At 42.3% G+C, this 21,523-nt stretch overlaps 1 long non-coding RNA gene across 1 annotated transcript; it reads right to left on the minus strand.

Moving 5' to 3' along the window:
* Positions 1-4,750: 4,750 nt before the first annotated feature.
* LOC130606809 (uncharacterized) lies at positions 4,751-21,232 on the minus strand. The gene is made up of 4 exons (XR_008974060.1): positions 21,114-21,232; positions 18,008-18,213; positions 5,760-5,856; positions 4,751-5,053 (listed from the first exon to the last, which is right to left on the minus strand). It is a non-coding gene; the product is annotated as an uncharacterized LOC130606809 (long non-coding RNA).
* Positions 21,233-21,523: the final 291 nt, after the last annotated feature.

The following is a 21,523-nucleotide window of genomic DNA, read 5'->3' on the forward strand; positions in this document are numbered from 1 at the left end:
GACAGCTGCTCTTTGGAACTGCCTGTTCCATGTATCAGGAGATTATGAAGAAAATGTGTTATTGCCATGAGGGCTGACACAGCCATTTTTTCCATCTATACTTACTGATATTTTTTCCCCCTGATGCGCTGCATTATATGAGCTCCTCTCTCAGTTTCATTTTTTTTACAGCCATTTTTTAATATCCTTTCAAAAATGCATGCATTATTTAGCATGCTGCAGAGTGAGGGTAGGCCAGGTGTGAATCATTTGACATTGCAGGAAAACAAGTTCTCTTTGCTGTATAATTACCAAATCTGCTTCTACAGAGAGCTTTTCTCCACACATACGCTATAACGCTCACTCACCTTGTGTTACTCCATACTCCAACAAAGGTCACCACACCAGGATTTCCTCTAAAAGGCAGAGCCCTTAGAAATAGGGGGCTAGTCAAAATTAGGGGAAAGAGTCATATGTGAAGCTTGGAAGATCAGAATTTCTCAATAGAGCTGAACACTGAGAAAAGGAAAAGCTTTGATTTCAGTTCCAACACTATCTGAGGAATATTGACTATCAAAAAAGGAGAAATAGACAATTTTACCAGGAGTGATGATGTGTTTTAAAGTGACAAATACTTCCTTTTTTTTGTTGGGAGGAGGGACTTGGTGAAACATAGCAGATACAGAAACCATTTGGATGGTAGGCGATACTATGCAATGTTACTATGCAGGCACAGTATTACCCCACCCATACCAAATTCACCTTAGATGCCATCTCCTTTTCACCAAGGCTCAGAAGCTTTTCCCTTCAAAACCCACTTTTTCACGTTTTCCTTTCATTTAGTCCCCAGTTAGCTTTTTCAAGAGAGTTAAACTGGAGGCTAATCCCTTCAATTTGAAGGTTGTCTACATGAGGGTACTTGAGAGCAATCAATTCAAACTAATTAAGCGTTTAAATTGAAGGCAGCAGAGTCAACCTCCATGAGTCCACCTTATGGATACCTGCTCACAGCAGCCTCACCACAATTAAGCAGTTTGTTTCCACAGTGGATGATGTAGGCTGTGTATGTAGGATGCATCCAATTCGTCCGGGTGCATTAGCTGTCAAACTTCCATGAAACCTGAAATAACATGTCAGCTCAGGACATCCTCCCAGTGATAACACAAAACCCCTCCAACCACTGCTTTGTGCACTCAATGCAGGCACACACTTCAATTACTTCTATACCTAAATCAAACTGCAATTACTTTAGCTCCCAATGAGCATCTACGCGGAGCTCTGCTTTACTACAGTGTAAGACTTCAGACAAAGCATCTCTGAGCAGCCAGGCTATGCTCTCAGGTGTCACTACCTAATGCGATCAGGAGCAGCTGGGTTGCAAACTGCTGCTCCTCATTCTCCTAAGCAAGGACACAGGCTGTGAGTGCAAACTGATCTAGAAGTTCACTGTCCTCTTGAATTGACAGGGCTAAGAAGGGAAATAAGTGTGTGTGTGTTTTAAAGGACAGATTTAAGCTGCTGGTCTGTTTTCCTTGACCACAAAAAAGCCCTCACAAACTGTTTCAAAATGCCACTCCATTATTTGCACAGAGGAACCAAAATAACATGCACTATCTAAAGCTTTCCTGCACAGTTCTGCTTTTGGGACATTCCAGTGCCACAGATCACAGAACACTTTGGATTGGAAAGGACCTTTAAGATCATCTAGTTCCAACCACCCTGCCATGGGCAGGGACACCTCCCACTAGACCAGGTTACTCATATGATGACCATATGAACTCATGAAGACTATATATAAGGTGTCTTCCAACCATCACACTTTCTTCCCTTTACTGGTGGGGGCTTCATCCCTGCCCGCTGTAGCTGGTCTTTGCAGACCACCCTGTTACAAACACCCCATCGACTGTTTCCTTCCCTAAGGAACTTGGCTTTCAGGCTCCGCTCACAGCACTGCTTCCCTGCTAGTGCTGAGCGATGCAGACAACATGAGCAGACTGCTTACACATCCTGTCCTGCCCCAGTAAGCGTCTTAGCTGCCAGGTTACAAAATCACACACCAGCTTGTGCCCTAGTTTTGGCCTGGCGTACCTGGCTTTCCTGTACAGGAACTGAGCTTGCACAAGAGGAGGCCAGAGCTTGCACACAGCCTGGGCACCTGACTCACAGGCATAAGGCAAGAGACTGAAGTTCCTCTAGACAGGAAGGGAGCTGAACGCAGGTCCTCTATCTCCTTGGAAAGAACACTGAGCACCAGGATATTTTATTTGGAAGTACTACCCCCTCCATCACCCTTAGCAAATAATAATGCAGTTACATGTAATAATTTAGTGTTGTAACAGGAAACATTAAACCTGCCAACCCCTGCTCATGCAACACCTCCTAAAAAGAACTCCTGTGCTTTTAAAAATCAACAACCCAAAAACTAAATGGGATGTTACTGTGATCCTCTCTGTGCAGTTGTGTTTGGTCCATATGCAAGTGCTGTGTGTCAGCTTTCCGTAGCAGCATCAGCATATGGCATCAGGCACAGATGAGGAGTTCTGACCTGTCCTGCAGACAGATGAATGAATTCAAGCTGAAGCAGCAGCACAGATCTTGCCCTAGCCAGCCTCAAAATGGTAAAGAAACCAGTTTTCTACATTTACCTCTGTGTGGAAGGGTTTGTGTGTTCATTGGTGAGCTAAACTTTCATAAGAGCTATAGCTCTTTATTTCTACAGTCAAAAGTATGTAGGACTTTTGAATATTAGCATGATATTATCTTCCTTTTTGCTTTCACTGCATTCAGCAAGGCTGGCTCCACTAAATAGCACATAAATCTTAATTGTCTGTAATTTGTAATAGAAAGATGTTTTTTTAAAAGGATTCCTTGGCAGACTACTATCCATTTTGTACCACTTTTTCTTCCCTTGTTCTCTCTCTTTTTTCTTCTATGAGAAGGAAACAGAGATTTTTCCCTTTCTTTTTATTCTTTGGCCTGATCTTATTCTTGTAGCTGATGTGTAAGAGCACTGGTACAATGTAGTTTTTCATTTGGGCACCTTTTTAAAGATGGATTCCATTGCATGATCTGACCAGTGAGAAATGACCCAGTACTTCCCCTTGGAATACTAACACCGAATTATCTGGCTTCCTGGGGCCTGATGGAGATGCAGGGAGAATTAAAAAAGATGACTGCACAAGAGCAGTGGTAGCTGATGTAGGGTCTGCCTGCTGAGCTTTTGACCTCAGCCGTTTCTACAGTAACTGCACGATGTATTGTGCTTTCTATTCTCAGACTCACATTGGAAGCCAATTAAATTAAAAGGCTATTCATTTCATTACATTTGTCTCCAGGACGCTCAAATAAAAATGCAAACGATTCCCATTCAAAGTTTCCCACATCAGAGAAAGTGATATTGTACTGCTAATTTGTGATAACAATATAAACCAATATGCAATCTGCACTGATTTAAAAGATGTGCATAGGATGTACATTGAACCTACAAAACACTGATTAGGGAGATCATGAAATTAAATCTTGCAAAGGGCACCTCTTTTAAACCCTCAAGGCAGCTCTTTTTCTTGCTTTAATCAGATAGCTAATCATTGTAGCTCACACTTTCCAAGAGCCAGATTCATCAATACTAGGAAACATGGATTTGCAATATTGAACACTTACAGTCTCGGGAAAGCTTGGTGAAAATGAAAGCTGTAAAAAGGTGGTTGGTAAGCACTTTGCTGCTTTAAAAAAGGCAGTGGAAGAAATGAGAGAATAGTTCCTACTAAAAATAAAGCAAAAATCATTTGAGGAATGATCCCCCAATTTGAACAATGAAGAAACATATTCTGGAACACGCTGTTTTCTTAAGAACTGGTTGTAACTCCAGCTCAGTAAGAAATTAACATCACAGGAAAAGGATTGACACGGAACATTATTCCACTGCCTGTATTTTTATTCTACATAAAGCCTTTGGTATGGTTCCCTGTGTCACTTAGAGTGATAGTAATTTCTGATCTGGAGGAATGACCTTCACATTGAAGGGAAGAGAGAAGACTTGAACACCATCATGCAGGATACAAAATAACAGCCTGCAACATGCCATTTACAGATCATTTTTGCAGGCTAGCAACTCCAAATTGAAACTTGCCTATCATCAATGGCAGATCAGATCTTAGGGCTTCTAGAATGGTCATGGTACTGAAGGCTTGTTGATAGAGTAGATGTGGCTTATAATGGAGGCAGCAGCCTTCATTGCGGCTTATCTAGACATGGTTGGCAGGACATAATAAGCTAAAAGAGGTTGAAATGACAAAAATGTCTCGAGGCTTATGAAAACCTGGAACACTATTTAAAGGAAAACCTGGCAGTTTAGATACACTGACAGACACTTAACTCCCCTTTCAGGTGGATGAAATAGTTCTGGGCCAGAAGCATTCACCTGCAGTGCTGAAACTCATGGACCTTCCACCACGGGTGAGCTTAAAGGCAGCTCTCTGGGTTGAGAAAATGAATTTGTTTCTCCCTGATATGAATAAATCAATTTTGTTTTCTTCCTTTCCTGCCTCTCAATACAATTTCAATCAGTTGTTGAAGTACTCAAGACAGAAAATTTGGAAATGAAAAACTTAAAAGTAAAATAAAGGTTTCTTAAAATGCCTTGGAAATAGAAGCGAATATGAAAATTTCATGAAGGTCACACGATCAGGTCTAAGTCATCCTCTACTACAGTAAGTAGAAGGCACTCGATAAAATGAAAGGCAACTGCTTTAGAAAACACTGAAGGAGAGGCTCTTTTCAACAGTGTGTTTATTATTAGCCTGAGGATTTTATGCTGCACAGGAGCAAACAGGTCAGCAGCTTAGCTGCCTTCCAAAAAGCCTGAAAAATACCCAATAGTGTACTGCAAGCCAAAACACCTAGAGGGGGTTTTGTGCGTGCACGCATGCATATGTATCCAGTGTAACAGGTAGAACAGCAGAAAGCAAGCTTTATAGAATAAGGGCCATAAACTCTGTGCAGGCACATTTTTCTATAGATTACCCTGCTGTAAAGTTTCTTGAACCATCTTCTGATATGGCTGGAATGGGCCTTGCTGAAAGAGAGGATAATGAATTAGAAAATGCATAGGTCTATCAGATATGGAGCTTCCAATCTTTCTGTATCCTCTGTTGCCCAATTTCCTTTCTTTGAGGTAGTTTTCCTTATTATTGCAATTCCTTTGAAGATCACTGACCTTGAATTGGATGCAACAGTGATGGGGCAATATTTTTCACTCCTGTCCCAGTTTGGCAACTTGGATGATGATGAGGTCTTCAACAAGCAAGCTCTGTCTTTGGTGATTTATTTTTGTTTGCTTCTCTAACAACCTAAGGTTCTAATAAAAAGAGCAATAGCTCTTCAAACATTTATCTTTCTGTATGACATCTTCCAAACTAAGCCTTTCCTGAATGTGAGTTCATTTGAAAAGATAGAAAAGAAGTCTATCCTGGAATTTTTAATCCATTTTTCTTAAATGAAAAAGCTGTTTAAAAATGCAAACTTTTCTTTTTCAAAAAAAAAAAGTATTTTTGGTGATTATAGAAAAATTGAGGGAGAAACCTTAAGTAGAACTCATTGCTGCAATGTAATTGTGGTCAAAGGCTCAGCCAGATTCGAAGGAATACTTGGCTTTATAAAAGAAACAACATTTAGTTACAATAGCTAATGATAAAGAGAAGTATAAGGGGAAGGAAAGAAAACTTATTTCATAGGAGGACTTGACAATGCATTCAGGACAAGACCCAATTAGGACAGATTACCTCATTTCTTTCTTTTTATGAAGTGTTCTGCACAATCACTTCAGGCATGTTTACCTGTCCAGTGGTATGAGAAGACCTAAGATCTGGAAGTCTGTTCCTGTGAAAGTAACAGAGAAAATACACTATTAAATATGGAAAAGTATCTGACCATCCTGATGATGGTGGATGTCGATGGTGTTTGCAGATACTGTACCAGGCACATATTCTGTTATGTTACTCTTCTTTTGTACTTTTGTTGGGACAGAAAACTGAGTACTTTTTGCATGAGAGTGCTGAGAAAAAAAGAAAGTGAAAAATAGATTTGATTTTCTCTGCAAACTTGAACAGTTTTAAAATGTAGCTCTTTCCAAAAATAAAAAGCATTATAAAGAAAACAATTTTTGGTGAAGAATAAATCAATGTGAGTTTTTCCTGGCACACTCCAGCAGAGTGGCTCACGTGCCCCAACCGTGAACAGACATTCAATGCAAAATACCAACTAGCCTACAGGAAACCACTGCAAATCCCAGCATCACGGATATGGGGTTCCCAGCACTGCCACAGTCTCACTCCACCCAAATACTTCTGCTGCACTTCAGGACTTGCTAGGCACAGCTAAAGGTGAGTAAGGAGTTTCCATGGTAAGGGCAGATGGGAGAGAAATTGAGGATGGGACACCCCAGCCCCACAGAAATTAACAGAACCAGAAAATCCACAAGGCAATCTTGTGCTTATTTGTTGTGGGTTTGTTGTGGTTTTCTCCCCACTCCCTTCTTTCATCACCGCTGAGTGGCTTGAAACTCATTATTGTGGGGCTTGTACCATTGGTATCCAGGTAACATTAGGATGTTCAGAGCAACATCTTGATTCAAAATGAGGTTGGGTCACATCTCTAGGTGCACTCTTCTGCCCTCACCCTGATTTCCACCTGCAGCAAAACCAAACCCAGATGAAGAGGAAACCAGCAGTGAGAATGCACCTTCTCTGTGGTTTATTACTTTCACTGAGAATGAGGTGGAGACCAGTTATTCTGCACATGTCCCAAAGATGTTCCACCACCTTTGTATATATGGCATAAAGGCAGCTGTGAAAACCAGGACCTGAACTGCAGGACAAGCAGAAGCAATCAGGGGGATGCAATACATTTGGGGAGGGCAGAATGCAAGACCCTTTAAAACTGTTAGGAGATAAGTAGAAACATAACCACAACATGGTAAACTTAGATTCTGAAGGGCAACTATTCCTCTGGATGCTTCCAGCTACTAAAAAACACCCCCAAACCCCCTAATTTTATTCATAATATGGTGCCAATAGAGACAACCTATTTCTCACTAAGAGTAAATTCAGCAGACTAAGTTGTCCAAAACACCAATGTTCAGTGCTACAGAAGTAGGACATCTCTAAAATAAGCCTTCTTGTAAGGAACATTAAATAAATGTATAAATAAGTAGAATCTCAGAGTCACATTTTCCATAAAGCTTACCTAAGGAAAGAAATAAGTCCTCTGAGACTTAAACCTTCTGGTGTAAGCTTATACTGAGGCCTTTCTTCTTAAAGTTCTGGTGCTTTCCAAGGAAAGCCATGGAGAAAAAAAGGAGTATCACTGTAAAGAGAATTTTATTAGTTCATTTATATAATTAGAAGTTTAAGCCATGAGGATCAGCCATGCTCTGACTAGAAAGGTCAAATGTGAAGGTCTTGAGTATTCAGATTTTAGGAATTAGGCCAAAAGAAAGTTTCAAGATTAGAGGGTATTTTGACTGAACCGTTAGTTTAAAGTCTCTCTCAAGTAAACCTAAGTGAATTACATGTAATTTTTCATGACTGATTAGAGGGTACATTTGACAATCAGTTGCATCTCACATTCTGCTACCTGCCAGCTGGAACATTGATGAGCCTTTTTATAACTTCATTAAAGCTACCTTGTGGAGCCATTCAATCCTATAAAGTCTTATAATACAGATGCACAAGTAAAACAATACCAACTGCTGGCTTCTGGTCTTGTCATGTTGCTTTACCCCTTTACTTCTCCCGATACCATAAAGCACACCCCCAGTGCATAGAGCCCATCTTGAAGGATGCTAGCTGCAGGAACAAGCTGATTAGCTGATTCTTTTCTCCCTAACATCCAAGATCCAGTGCCCCTGAAGGAGCAGTAGGGCTTCATAGGGCCAGATCTTACTGAGGGACCCTCCTGAGCAAAGAGGTCCTCTGATAACGCAGAGGGTGTTGTGGGTTTAGGTTTTTTTGTGAACAGGTAAGTTAACATGGACAGTATCCACCTATCTAGGTGCTTGAAGTGATTCTCCTTCTCAAAGGGGAATTCTGTGAAGCTCTGGCACAGAGCTGTCCTCTTTTGCTCAATAGCAGAACAACCCTTGTCTAAATTAAGAGTTTGGATTTTGGGGATAAAATGGCTTAATGTCATCTTTGTCATTGGCTCTACAGCAAAACAATGGAAGATGAAAAAGCATCACGACCAGGCAAGATGACGCAGCTCATCAACATGCAGCACTTCTTACCATGCGGCAGACTTGCAAGTGCATCACATTTCAGTGGTACCATTTATCTTTATACCCTTTTCTTGCTAGACTGTATTTCATTTCTTTCTTTGTCTGACCTCCAACTCCTCTGCCAGAAAATAAGCAGCAGCAATGAGAAAGAGAGCAGAGAGAAGTTAGCAATTTATACCAGACTTTGTGACTAACTGCTGAGTAGCATCTCTTCAGAATTAACATAATCTCTGAAAGGTTCCCATATGTTGGAGGCTGACTGTGTGCATGTATGCTAATCAGCTTCAAATTATAATCAAGGTATTAGAACACAACTTTGCTAAGGCAATGGCTGAGAAGATCAGCAAATTTTCCTCGGTGAGAAGAAAACAGAGCTTTGAAGGGGAAAATCTGATTCCTGTCAGCTTCTGGCTGATCAGTGCACAGCCTGGGGAGGGAAAGAGCCCTTGCAGGGGGACCACCCTCATGTCCAAGGAGTGTAGTAGCTAGGCCATGTCTCTCCTGTTTCTCTCCAATAACAATGCAAAGAATTACCTGCAATGCAGAATGGATGTTGTCTAGATTAAGCCTCCTTGCCACGGCTGGTGAGAGGATTGCATTGAACCGTACAAGTAGCCTTAGAAAGCAGCAAGGTGCTGAGTGATTCAGCTCTTCTGCACAACAACAGCAGGTCAGTGTGCTTCAGTCCTAACAGAGGGGCATCAGTCTGTCTTCTCCACCTCTAGGCCTGAGGACTTCTTGCCTCCAGCAGCCCACCGTGCCATGGGCATACAACAACACAGATACAAGTGCATGCATGTTGTTCGGGCTCTGTTTGCAACAGCAGCTGTATGCAGCCTCTCTCACACGTGCATGCCTTACATGACAAAAACAGAGTTAATGATGATCATTTAAACCTCACATTGGTTCTCTCCATTTGCTCCCTTTCTTTGATATACAGCCTGGAGGCCTCTGCATAGGAAAGAGCAGGTGTGCAAGTTGTAATAAGATATTCATTAAGACCAGATTTTGATAGAGATGACAAGCCAAATCACCCCTACACTTCTGTTTCTCAGCATCCAGCTCTAAGAATCACTTTATTTACAGCTAGAAAAATCACCTGCAGCAGTATTGCTGGAGAACGAAAGCCTACAGTAACGTTTAGTTTCCATTTCAGCTACTCTGACACTGAATATTCCCTTTGGAAATTCAGAGAGCAGTTACATTGCCTGGTACATGTGTTATATAGAGACAATCAGAATGAGATATTTGGGCACTGACCTGCCTGATTATTTTTGGGCATCCTCTCCTTCCCACCCCGAACATACATTTGTGAAGCATGAAATGCGTTCACCCTTCCTGACTGAGTTCTATTCTGTTTCAATCCTGACAGAACACTTGAGGTTGGCAAGTGAACTGTGCTAGGCTGGGTCATGTTTTCAAATGAAGACAAAAAACCCACAACCCTGGAGTAGATTGATGTAATTTTGGTTTCATAGCTGACAATCATTTTTCATCATTGTTTCGAGCATGAAAGATTTAGCAATGGCTGCATAAAACTTTAGTGGCACAAACCTTTGATGTTCTGTCAGGCAGCTTTGCTTTTCTCCCCATCACACACACTGCAACCACAAATTACTCCCTGGCAATCCTGGGTGAGGATTATGAAGATTATTAAATAGAAAGCTGAGGTTTAAGGAGTTATTAAAAGTACTTTTGCGTTTCAGCAACAACAGCGAACAAGCAATTGTGTCTCTCACAAAAAGCCCGATTCTCTTATTTTAATGCGCTGCTGATTTTTCTCTCTCTCAACTGGTCTCTTTGGCTGGGCATTTTCACCTCAAATTCCAAGTAAACTCTCATGAGCATTGCCTACTAAGAGAAAGCACTGAAACAAACAAACCAGGAGCATCAGCAATCTGCTTTTGAGCTGCAAACACAGGCACCGAAGCTGAGCTTGTCTGAAAGGCCACTTGTGCTTCTTGGAGTGTGAACCCTGCAGAAGAAAGCTACATGGCAGTATGGAATTAGAACATAGAATTCTGTTTTATTTTAAACTGCCTTCATAAATGGAGGTACCATCTATTTCACTACTAATAAAAGAAAGCAAAGCCAAGTTCTCTGAATTCAGGACTATTTCTGCCCTGGCTCAAGGTCAATGGGGCTCTCCAGAGGTTCACTTCATGACTACAAGTGATATCATCCAAGCAGGCTTTAGCTGCAAGATGGAGATAAAACTTCTCTAAGCAATTGATCTGCCTCAGGTTACAGAAGTGGGGAGGTTAAAGAGTATCAGCATCTTCGTGAGAGCCTTGGAAATTAATACTAAAGATCATTATTAAGATCTTTAAATATGAGAATGATGCCTAGGCTCTATTGCAAATATTTTATTGGAACTGCCTTTTTGAATGAGCTCTAAGGCAATCTAGGAGGAGCACAGTTTAATGAAGGGATGGGAAGGAAGTAAGAGTAGTAATAAGTCAATGAAATAGGCTTAGCTGTCTGTAGAAGATTTGCAGATGAGGGTTTTACACATATAATCACGTGCAGGCAGATAGGCGTTCAGATCCCCAAAAGCTGGGTTTATCCAGTAATGATAGGACTAGGTAATTCACTCCAAATGCCTAAAATTTCATTGCTTTCAGGATTTAAAGTGACCTCTTCAGAGGCAGTGAAGGAAGATCAACTCTAACAAGCTTTCCCAGTCTTACATCTTTCAGAGTCAATGAGACCATACACACACAATTTATGGGATAACTTTTTGGTGTGCTAGTACCACTTCTTCCTCAGAATTCAATCATCAAATGCCCAAATGAACTCCTCAGGATACAGCTACAACTCCAAAATGATTCACTGAAAAGAGCTGGTAAATAGCATTCGATACGCACACAAAACTATTTGTAGATAATGCCCAATCAGCAAAATTGATTGACTAAATTATACGTGGTCAATTATTCACCCATCCCTCACCACACAAGTTTCTCCCTCTCCCCTTACAAATGATCAAATTGCTGCTCACAGCCCAACAGTTTATCCAGCCTCTTGCCTTTATGTCTCTTTTCCAGTTTGCTCCCTCTGGTCCTTTAGTAAGCAAAGCCTTCTGGTTCAGTAATTTGGCAAACCAGTGAAATTTTTACTTGCAATTATATAAGTGCTGCAAGGCATTCCAGTCAGCAGGAATGCCATCCAGGAGATTCACAGCTGTAAGAATGCATAAACAGCCATCGTTCCCTACCACAGAGCTTTCACTGGGTATGCAGTCTGCAGTTCGGAACACTCTGATTTATTGGAGTGAGAGGCAATGTGAAAACAGTCAGGCTTCTGGAGCTACTGGGATATTAGACTGCTCTATTCACGTACATGAGAAGGACAGGAATCTGGTGGGATATAAATTAGAAGATCCTGGAGGTGTGGGGTGGGAGGAGGAATGATGTGGGCAAACTTCGCTTGTGATTAGCTCTAAATCCTGAGAAACATTAAACAAATTCTGGCTGTTTCCTGACTTACACTTTCCCTTTCCCACTGTATTTGTAATTTTCCAGCAGAAGTGCAGACCCATGTTCCCCCCCAGCTCCTGGCCACTTGGGCCAGCAGGATCTGCCTGCTCTGTTGAGACCTTTTTGCCACATCTTCTTTACACACCACTTATTAAGGTCTTTGACCTGATGCGTTTGTAATTCTGCTGCTAAGGCCTTACTTACAGAAGATGCTGCTTTGGGTAACAAGGCCTTCCACCCAGCTGTGGCTTTGTACTGCTCTCCTTTCTTCCCCTTACAGCTACAGTAATCTCAATCTCAATTCTGAGGAATCTCTTTTAGGCAAGAGAAATGAGCCTTTTCCCACCCATTCTGCACAGTCCCTGATTTATACTATTCATGTGGTGGCTTTCTTAACTATTAAAGGTTAAACTGCAGCTACCCAATTCATGCTACACAGATTTCTTACCTGAATTAGCCTTCTATCACTAGTGACAATCTGAAATCCCCTGGGCTTTGTAGACAGTTTTCAGTCCTGAACTAGCCCCATAACTTACTTCATATCTGATACCCTATTTCTGGAGTATAAGATTCTGTATATTATACATCCTCCTCAATTCTAATCCTGTTTGCAGGTGATCTTCCTCTGCACTGACTCATTGCAATTAGCCTGAGAAGAGCCAGCCCCCGTTTTTGTTCACATCCTGCACAGAAACAAGGAACCACTGACATTACCCTGCTTTCCTATCCCCATCCTGCAGGCCTTACACAGCCAGATACGAGATTTCCTTTCAGCTTCCCGAATTCAATGTTGAATCCAGCTGGTCCTCTTGCAGTAGCACCAGAGGAGCCAAACCAAAGTCAGAGCGTAGAGCCAGGATGCTCTACTACAACCACTGCTTACATAAGCTGATATAGCAAGGCAGGCTATAAGAACATAAAAATCCATATCAGTAAAACATCTTTTTACCTCATTTCCTTCTGACTTGTTTTAGAGGTTTCTCCAGCAAACATTATGAGCTAGTTAATCCTTGTTTATTGCAGCTATAGAATATTGTTAGAGCATTTTTCTTACTCTCTTTTTTTTTTTTTGCATGAATATCACTATTCCTAGCTTCTAGCTCCTCAGACAAAAGGACCCTTTCAACAGAGCACATTGCACTAGGACTCCTTACTGCAGGGTTGTCCTTTTAAAGTATTTTTTTGGGCTCACTCCTGGGTTGGTGAGGGAAGAGAAAGCAGGTGAGCCTGCAGTTTTGGGATGGGCAATGGGCTGCAGCCCTGAACTAGTCATTTTGCAGCTAAACCCTCTGTAAGGCAGCTCGCTTCCACGTGGTGAACAGGCTTATTTATTCTTCTCACATCTCATACCTAATGCTTTCAATGTATCCTAAACAGAAAAGCAACCAGCTTCTGTCCTTGGATAGCAGCCCAGTTCTCCTTGACTCCACCGGCATGCATGGACTATCCAAGTAAAGAATTCACATCAGTATTTACACTACATGCTAGTCATTAAAACAGCCACCAGGTCCTGTTTCATGACCAAAGATATAAATTCCAGGTCATTACATAAACCAGCTTTATAGTGCATTTGCAGAGGCCATTAACTCAGCTACAGCCTTCTGCTCACCCTTCAGAGGAGGAATGGGGATGAAATGCTGAAACACCAACACCTTCCTCTCCGCTCCGGCAGAGATGCTGGTACGAACCTGCAGAAACATTGCACATGTCACTCCCTGCCTGGTCCCCAGTGGGAACTTGACCTAAATTCTGTGGCACACCAGGAAAACCAATTTGAGATCTTGCAGCTAATCCAGCTAACATGAAAAGCTGAGGTAGTGCCTTCTTGTGAGTAAGACTATGTAGCAGTCATTTCCAGGACTGTCTCAGATGTCCTGTGCCCCATTTCCCTATCTCTAAAATAGGGCTAATTCTTCTCCCTCACTCACAGGTGATAATGAGAAGAAAGATCTCAAAGATTACATATGGTCCATAAAAACAGTTTAATTTGGTATAAATTGGCTGCAACTTTAAAGTTTCGAGAGCAATTCAATTCACAGTTTTTTAGTGCTGTTTCAGAATGCTGCTGTCTGTTCTGCTACTGCAGTTTGCTTTGCAAATCCACAGCTGTCAAATACAAGTCATTAGGGAAAGGGGGAAGAAGGTGGAGGGTTTTGTAAGGAATGATCAGGAGCAAATTAATTCATGTTGGCTATGAATTTTGCATCAGTAGCTTTCAGTGCAAATCCAGTTGTAGTAAACAGTTTATATTCCTCCTTTAGGTGTTGTTTTGAGCTACCTTCAGATGCATGTTGACCTCCCTGAATCGTTTTATAGGCTGTTCACACTGCAGAGATTTTCTTCGCAGCTGATACCCCATGGCTGGTATCTTCAGGCTAAAAGCTGACACTGTGCAGAGCTCAAGTATAGTAGCTAAGAGGAGCTGGGCTGAGGGTCTGATTGTAATTAAAGAGTACAAAACTTGCCTTCTGAACACAGTTCTGGGATGAAGGTGTAGCCTGCTATGAACTCCATGGCTCTAGACTTTCAGACAACAGCTTTTAACATCTTCTGTGCAGAGAAACAGCTGGCGAGAGGTATGTTTCATCGCATAACCAGTCACAACTCACTGCCTACAGAGCTGGGCCACCCAACAGGATCATAGAGTGATCCTGTACATGAAATCAGTAAAATATTCCAAGCTGAAATGAAATTATTCTATGTAATTTAGTTAATCCAGTTACAGGCTGTCTTTGGGGGAAAAAAACCACTTTGGGTGGTTTTCCCAGCAGCCAGTCCTCACTGCTGCCACCAAGAAGCAATTGACGAGAGCCTTTAGCGTAGTAATAACCGGTTTAAAAGAAGGAAAAACCCCAAAGGGAAGGCATAATAGAGGCCCTCCTGATGACACTCCTCAGGGCTGCATGTCCATCGTTGATAGCCAATAAAAAATTCCTTCCAGGAATCCTTTGTGCCATTTCCACTGTCCCTCATAGTGCTGGTTGGTGTCACCTGAAGAACTCTTCTTGCCAGAGCTTTAAACAATGCAGACATCACTTCAGCTCAGATTTGACACTTTTCCTCAGGATTAAATAGGCCACTCACAGACAGACAACTCACTAACTTCAAAGCATCCTGTCTTAGCTAACAAGAAACAAATTGCTTCCCCAGTGACTCCTCTCAAGGGAGTAATGCAGGATAAACCTGTGATATTTGCATTAACTCATCTTTAAACATAAAGCGGAATAGATTTTGTTTCTTTAATATATTTCCACGTTATTTAAATGGACTTGTTTTAAAAGGCAGTAACATGTTTGCTTTGGGGATACTTTGCGTTTTTATTTACCTTTTGGCTGGCAGTTCATTTCACGGGAAGAGCTGTTGGAACTAAAGCAGTTGAGGATTACACAGGTTTTAGAAAGCATTTACATCAGAGGCCACTTTCATCCCCATTTTCAGCAATGCCACTTTTCTCAGTTTAGTGACATTTAAGGCTATTGGAAATCTTTCAGTGACAGAGCACACCAGCGATCTCAGCTGCCTGAGGAAAGCAGGGGCTTCACTGAGCTTGTCCTGATACCTGCTGCCTATAGAGCAGTTTTGATGAGCAGATATCAAAGCACTTTGCAGAGGCGCTTGATTTTATCCTCCCATTTTTGCAGCAGGGGAAATGGAGATATGGAGGAGAGAAGGGAAAAGTGCTGTTTGAAGGGGAACAGAAGAATGGGTACTTGTTTTTCCTTTTTACTCACAAAACAAACACCATAGATTACAAGGTGCTCACTCACTGTCCTCTCCAGTCAAGTCAAAGTACTTTGAGACCATTCTTAAGGTATTTGTATGTTACCTGGCCTTGTTTCAGGACTCACTGTCCAGTTACCTATAGTTCCCTTTGCTGCTGGAGGAACTCTGTAGCAGATCAGATATAAAAGGAGACTACACATCACCCCAGTGCACAGTCAGCATCTTTTACTGACAGTAAAAATGGACTTCAGTAAAACGCTGCCAACAGAAGGACCAAGAACAACTCAATTCTGGATGGAAAAGTGCATGTATGTGCAAATCTGTAAGACTCTAAGTTCAGACATATATCAAAGCAAACAAAAACCTTTCTGGGGCTCAGCCACCAGCTCCTCTTCAGCCCAAAGAGCTTCCAGGCTCCAGGCACACACGGGACTGCTGCCCTGAGAAGACAGAGCTGTTGTGCTGTTTTCATTGCTGATCTAGCCCAGAGCAGTGTCACGCAGTGTCAGCAATGACGCCCCATTGCCTGAACAGCTGCATCACCCCAAGCCTTTGTTTTATCTTCTGATTAGCTGCAAGAAATCAGCTGTCACACAGAAATCAGACTGATTCTGATGTAATTTACACTGCATTGTTTGGGACCAGTATTTGTGCAAAGATTCTCTTAAGGCAGACACGAGGGTCTGTATTTTTTAATGAAGTTCACAGCTGAATGCTATGAAGTGCTGGGGAAGGGGAATCGACACCTTGATCTCTAGGTAAATACGTTTGAGTTCTTCACTGGTTTTGGGATTTACTGTTTAGCCGCTCCAATTCCTATCACGTGCAAATGTTTCCTATATTAGCAGGAGAAGAGTGATTTGTGGGCAGTGAATGGGAAACAGGACATCAATTTAAAGGGGCCATTTGGGGTTAGCACAAAATGACAGAGCAGCAGGAAGCGGTTAAAAGCTTCCCCCTCGGCAATCAAAGCCCTGCAATTTGAAGTCTTTTCCTCCGATCAAGCAGTATATTGATGAGAAACCAGTTCTGCTAATGACCTTTGAAAGACCTCGTTCTGGCCTTCTGGGGTCGCTCCTTTCTCTTACTTTGGTGTCCTAGCAGGAGCTAGGCAAAAGCACATAATCTACACAATCACTTGAGCAGCATGACAACGGCAGAAACCAAGGGAGGGAGATTTCTTCGTCCTTAACTTGGCTGACTTTTCTTCCTTTGAAGGGTCCTGATCTTATCCTGACTGTGCTGAGAGTACTTTCAATGCGCACATCTTCCTCTCCCTTACCTGCCTGTGCCAACACATTGACATTATGGATAGCTTATCCTTACTAATTCATCAGTCCTACTGTAATCCAATGCACTAGTTCCTTCCTGTGCTGCCTATATTTAAATTGCAGTCTGTAAGCCTGCCTCCCAGATCAGCTCACACATCTCATTCCAAGCTCTAGGTCACTTAATTCCACTCTTTTTTGGCGTTGCTTCTTACAAAGGCAGACATGGAGTACTGAATGACAGCTTTCCTTGATGGGGAACAGGAGGTGTTTGCTCTCAGCCCTCCTAACGCTGGGAGTCACGCTTCATCACCTGAAAATACCCCTCCAACCAGTGACAACAAGCCTGCCAGTGCAGCCTGCACTGCTAGAAAATGCTAGGAAGGAATCAGAACACCACGGTATCTTTCAGCTGATTATACTGACCATTCCACAACTCACCTTCAGGGCTCTGCCTTTCCCCAGTACCCAGAGCTAGTGATACCCATGATTACTGTGACTGCTCTGTTGGGGAGCATTGCTTGTAAAATGGGGAGAAAAGTAACTGCCATTAGCTGGTAGGAACCCCAACTTTTACATATCTCATGTTGCACTTCAATGATTTCTAAAGCTCCCAATACCAGCTCAGAAATGCCATGAAATGCTGACCCAGTATGAACTCACCCTGCCACTTCATATTTGCTCGGAACACCAACAGGCTTCATGCCGGATCTGGGATCATCCATCTCCCCCCCACAGCTGGCAGAAAGGTGACACAGGAATCACAGAACTTGCAAAGGCCATCCTGTGTGCTCCAGGCTAATTCACCAGAAAGGCATCATGTTGAGCCCCCGCTCAATTCACATTAAATCTGTATGAGTATTTGGTAAGCAAACACAGCACCCTGCTACTGCCATCCTTGGAAACACAGGGGTGCAGGGAAAGCTTCCTCACCCAAATGTGTCTTAGGACTCCTGCTCTCTGCCATCTTATTACATGCCAACAAAGACAGTGCATGGAGGGATGAAGGAGAATGCTTGATATGACAATTACAGGTTACATTTGAAAACTGTTTCCTTAAGCAGGGTCAGTCAGCCTGCTCATGCCCTAGCACCGAGGAGGAAAACCAGCTTATATAGCACATATAGTAAAGAAACTACTGTATGAAGCATGAAGGACAAAGGCAAAAACTTGTACAGGCGTTATTCTAAGGCAGCAAAACAACTTCTCCCTTTGTAGGGCTGAGGAAAGTCTCAAGCATAAGCAAATCTAAAACCCCATTTAAACAGTTGTCATGACTGTATTCCTACCTGAGGTCTGTTGATTTGTCTCCCTTGATGCCTGAATAGTTCTGAAGCCAGTTTACCATCTATTGTCTGTGCCTGATGGGAGCTGTGATTTCTGATTAGACAATTTTCCTCTGTATTCCAGATCTCTGACCTTCATCTCTCTCCCTCACCATCACTTCTCCCTAAGCACTAATGGCGTCTCATGCAAGTACCACTACCAGCATGCCCTGGTGGGGAAGAAGAAAAGCAAGAACATGTCACACCATAGCTTAAGACTACAACCAAAGGGAAATCTGGAAGTGTCTTTGCGATACCTCCTTGATTCTTTTGTTCATAAAAAATCCCTTTACAGAAACAAGCCAGACATGCCAAGCTCCAGCTCCCTACGAATTTATTTTAGTGCATCACAACTTCCTAAGAACAAGGTGTTAGAGAAGAAAGCAGATGTTTGCATGTATGCTTTTAAGGTATTCATTGAGTCCTGTCCCCTGCCACCTCCCCTGAGCCCATTTGGACTGTTGACTTTGTAAAGACAGAAGCATGAATTAGTCTTCGCAGAATCTCAGTTCTTATACCCTAAAAAAAGTGAATTAATGCTCATTTTCCATTTCAAGCACAATTGGCTGGAGAAAGTGAGGCTAGGGAACACTGAAATACATATACACACATAAATGTGTAAAAATTATCCTGCCCTCTCCTGCCATGCTAGTTCAGCATGTCCAGGAGAGCTTGCAAGCAGCTCACCAAAGCACTGCTAGGATATCCACCCTCACTCAGACAGTCCTTTCAATGAGGTGCTCCAAGTCCCCCCATTCTCAGCACACAGGGACTTTGATCACATGCAAACCTCTGGCTCAGAGCAAGAGCAAACAGCCCAGGGTACCGGAAAGGTGGACAGTCTCCCAGAACAATAAAATGCAGAACGGGATTCACAGTTGGGAAAAATCACAACCACATGCCATTCAGCAGCCCAGCTATAACCTTCCATCACTGAGAGCATTGTGATACAGGATCCCAGTTCTTTGGCTCATGAAATCAGCTTACTCACAACAGCCCTGGGACCTTCCACTGCTGCCTTCACACGGTGGTCCCTCATTGCATGTTATGCCTTCAAATTCTACATGGGGCCTGAATTGTTAGACATGATGCTCAGCATGTGGTTGCTATCACATTAAGGCAAGACAAGGTGTTTCCCCCTCAAGGAAATGGAAACCCTTCCTCTGTACTCAACCACAGCATCACTGCTGACAGTATCTCTCCATGCAAGCTCTTGTTTGTTGTTAGGCTAAAACCAGACACTACTATTTTTGAAATGCTGATGCTCCCCAAGCAGCACTTAACGTCACTGTGAAGCTTTAAAACGAGATCTAGAAAATTGCATTTGCTAGTATCTGCTGAAATGCAAACCCCATTGGAGCAGGATAGAGGATCCCTGAAGGCCAACTATGTTATCTTTGCCCATAGAAAACAATTAGAAAGCTGATTTTAAAATGCTACAATTAAAGGCTTAATATAAATGTGTTTCTGATGCTATCAACAAGCTCGAAGACTTCAAGAAGCTCCTTCAAAATACCAGTGCCTTCAAGCAAAATAGCTGTGTCTGGTTTTGCTTTGTGCTGAACAGACAATGGACAATTTACACACACTTTCTAATCTTAAAAACACTTTATCCATGCTATGCATTTTATGTGCTATGAATTCCATACACAGACTGTAAAAATCTACATAAAACCTCACACAGATTTACTGTTCTGCCTATAGATTCATGGCTGAAGATAAAGCATAGAAAAGCTTAGGGGAAGGCATATAAAACCTGATGAGCAGGAGTTTGGTAAGATTTAATAGAAAGGTTTCCACCTGTATTTTAGATAATCAGATTACAGAGGGATTTCAAAATTAATTTCCCTTTCTTGGGCAGTTTTATGTTGTGTTTTGGGAATAATCACACAAATGGAACATTGCAAATGAAAATCCTGGGTTTACTGAGGTCACTGGGGCAACTCCTACTGATTTCAATTGGGCTCGGGGCCTCACTTTATGGGGAAGTCTTGGGGAGAAAATAAATCCAGACTTCTGGAAACAGAGCAGCATGCCAAAAGGCTTTTTAATTTTATTTTGAACACGGTCACACTGCTGTGTGAGAAAGCAGCTCCTTTCATTGCCCCCAGGAAACCAGCAGGTATTCCTGCTCCCACTGATTGCTTACATGCATGGTGGAATAGGCTGGCTTAAAAGCTACTGCTTTCCAGGGGCCAAATCCTGCTGGTGGGCTGAAGTCCCCATCTCACCCCTGCACCAGGATCTTCCGTGGAATGCAGAGCTTGGGAGGTCCAAAAAGACCCCCCTGTTTACAGCAGTCCCAGTCAGATTCCTTAAGGAGGTACAGACTTGTCCTGGGCTGCAGGGTAAGCAGTTTTGCCTATCAGAGGCCAAGAAATTTTGGGTTCCTGCTCCCAAGAGCTGAGCACTTGCAAGGAGCCTGTTTCAGATGGGCCCTTGCCCTTGTGAGAGGCAGTGGCTGTCAGCTCCTGAGGATTTTCCAACTGCGTGGGACCAGAAAGCCCTTCTCCACCAAGCAGGATTTTACCTGTGAGACAACTGAATTCAGCTCTTGAAGTCGTCTTCCTCCCAAACCCAGAAATATACTATCTCTTTTTCTTTCCACTCCAAACTCCATTCTTTTTCTGGTGTAAATACACACATGCTTCTCCTCATCACTGAACACAGTGCAAGAGACAGCTGTACCTAACATCAGTTTCCAGAGTAAGTGTCATAGAGCTTCTGTCAGATTTCAGCCAGAAATAAAGAATGTCCCTTAGGATGAGATTTGCCATCCTTTGTTAATCTTGTCCACTTAATTCTTACTTATTTACCAGAGGTAATAGGACCTTAAGCACCAATCATCTCTAAGACATCTAGCTAGACTAACGCCGTTGTGGTCCTTCCTGCACCAAATTACACCAATAGGTACCACACATTTATGAGCTGGTATAATTAGTACAGAACAAGGCATACACAGCTCCTGTCTGAAGCCAGCTCCAGCTAATGAGAAGCACTGGACACGTAAGAGAATTTGGATCAAGAACATAGCAATGTGGTACCAAGTAATTCTAGAAGAACAACTTACCAGAAGTGACAAGTCTGATGCCTGTAAACATACTTTCATCAGAATCTTGGATGAAGTCTGAAGGTATTGTTTGTACTGGGAAAGACCTCCTCAATTAAATTTCCATGTTTCTATATCACTAAATTTCCATGTTTCTATATCACACTGTGAAGTATTTCTTATCGTTAGCTAGTAATACCCAAAAGGTCCTGGAGCTGGACATCATGGAAGTGGGGCTTCAGCTTCACTGACCATGAAGCATATTTAAAATGAAGTTTGAAATGTCCTGGAATAAAATCATTAAGTAAGAGAATAGTCAGAATTTGGAATAATATTACATAATTAACTTTTCAGCACAGAACAGGCTCTTGGCACTAACCATGTCCTTTATTCTGATCTATCAGAGACTGAAAACCACGGCCTTTCCTGTG

The sequence above is a fragment of the Pezoporus wallicus genome, unplaced genomic scaffold, assembly GCF_028554395.1.
Source record: "Pezoporus wallicus isolate ANWC-B61680 ecotype Strahan unplaced genomic scaffold, APGP_CSIRO_Pwel_v1 contig_4191, whole genome shotgun sequence".
NCBI lineage: Eukaryota > Metazoa > Chordata > Aves > Psittaciformes > Psittacidae > Pezoporus > Pezoporus wallicus.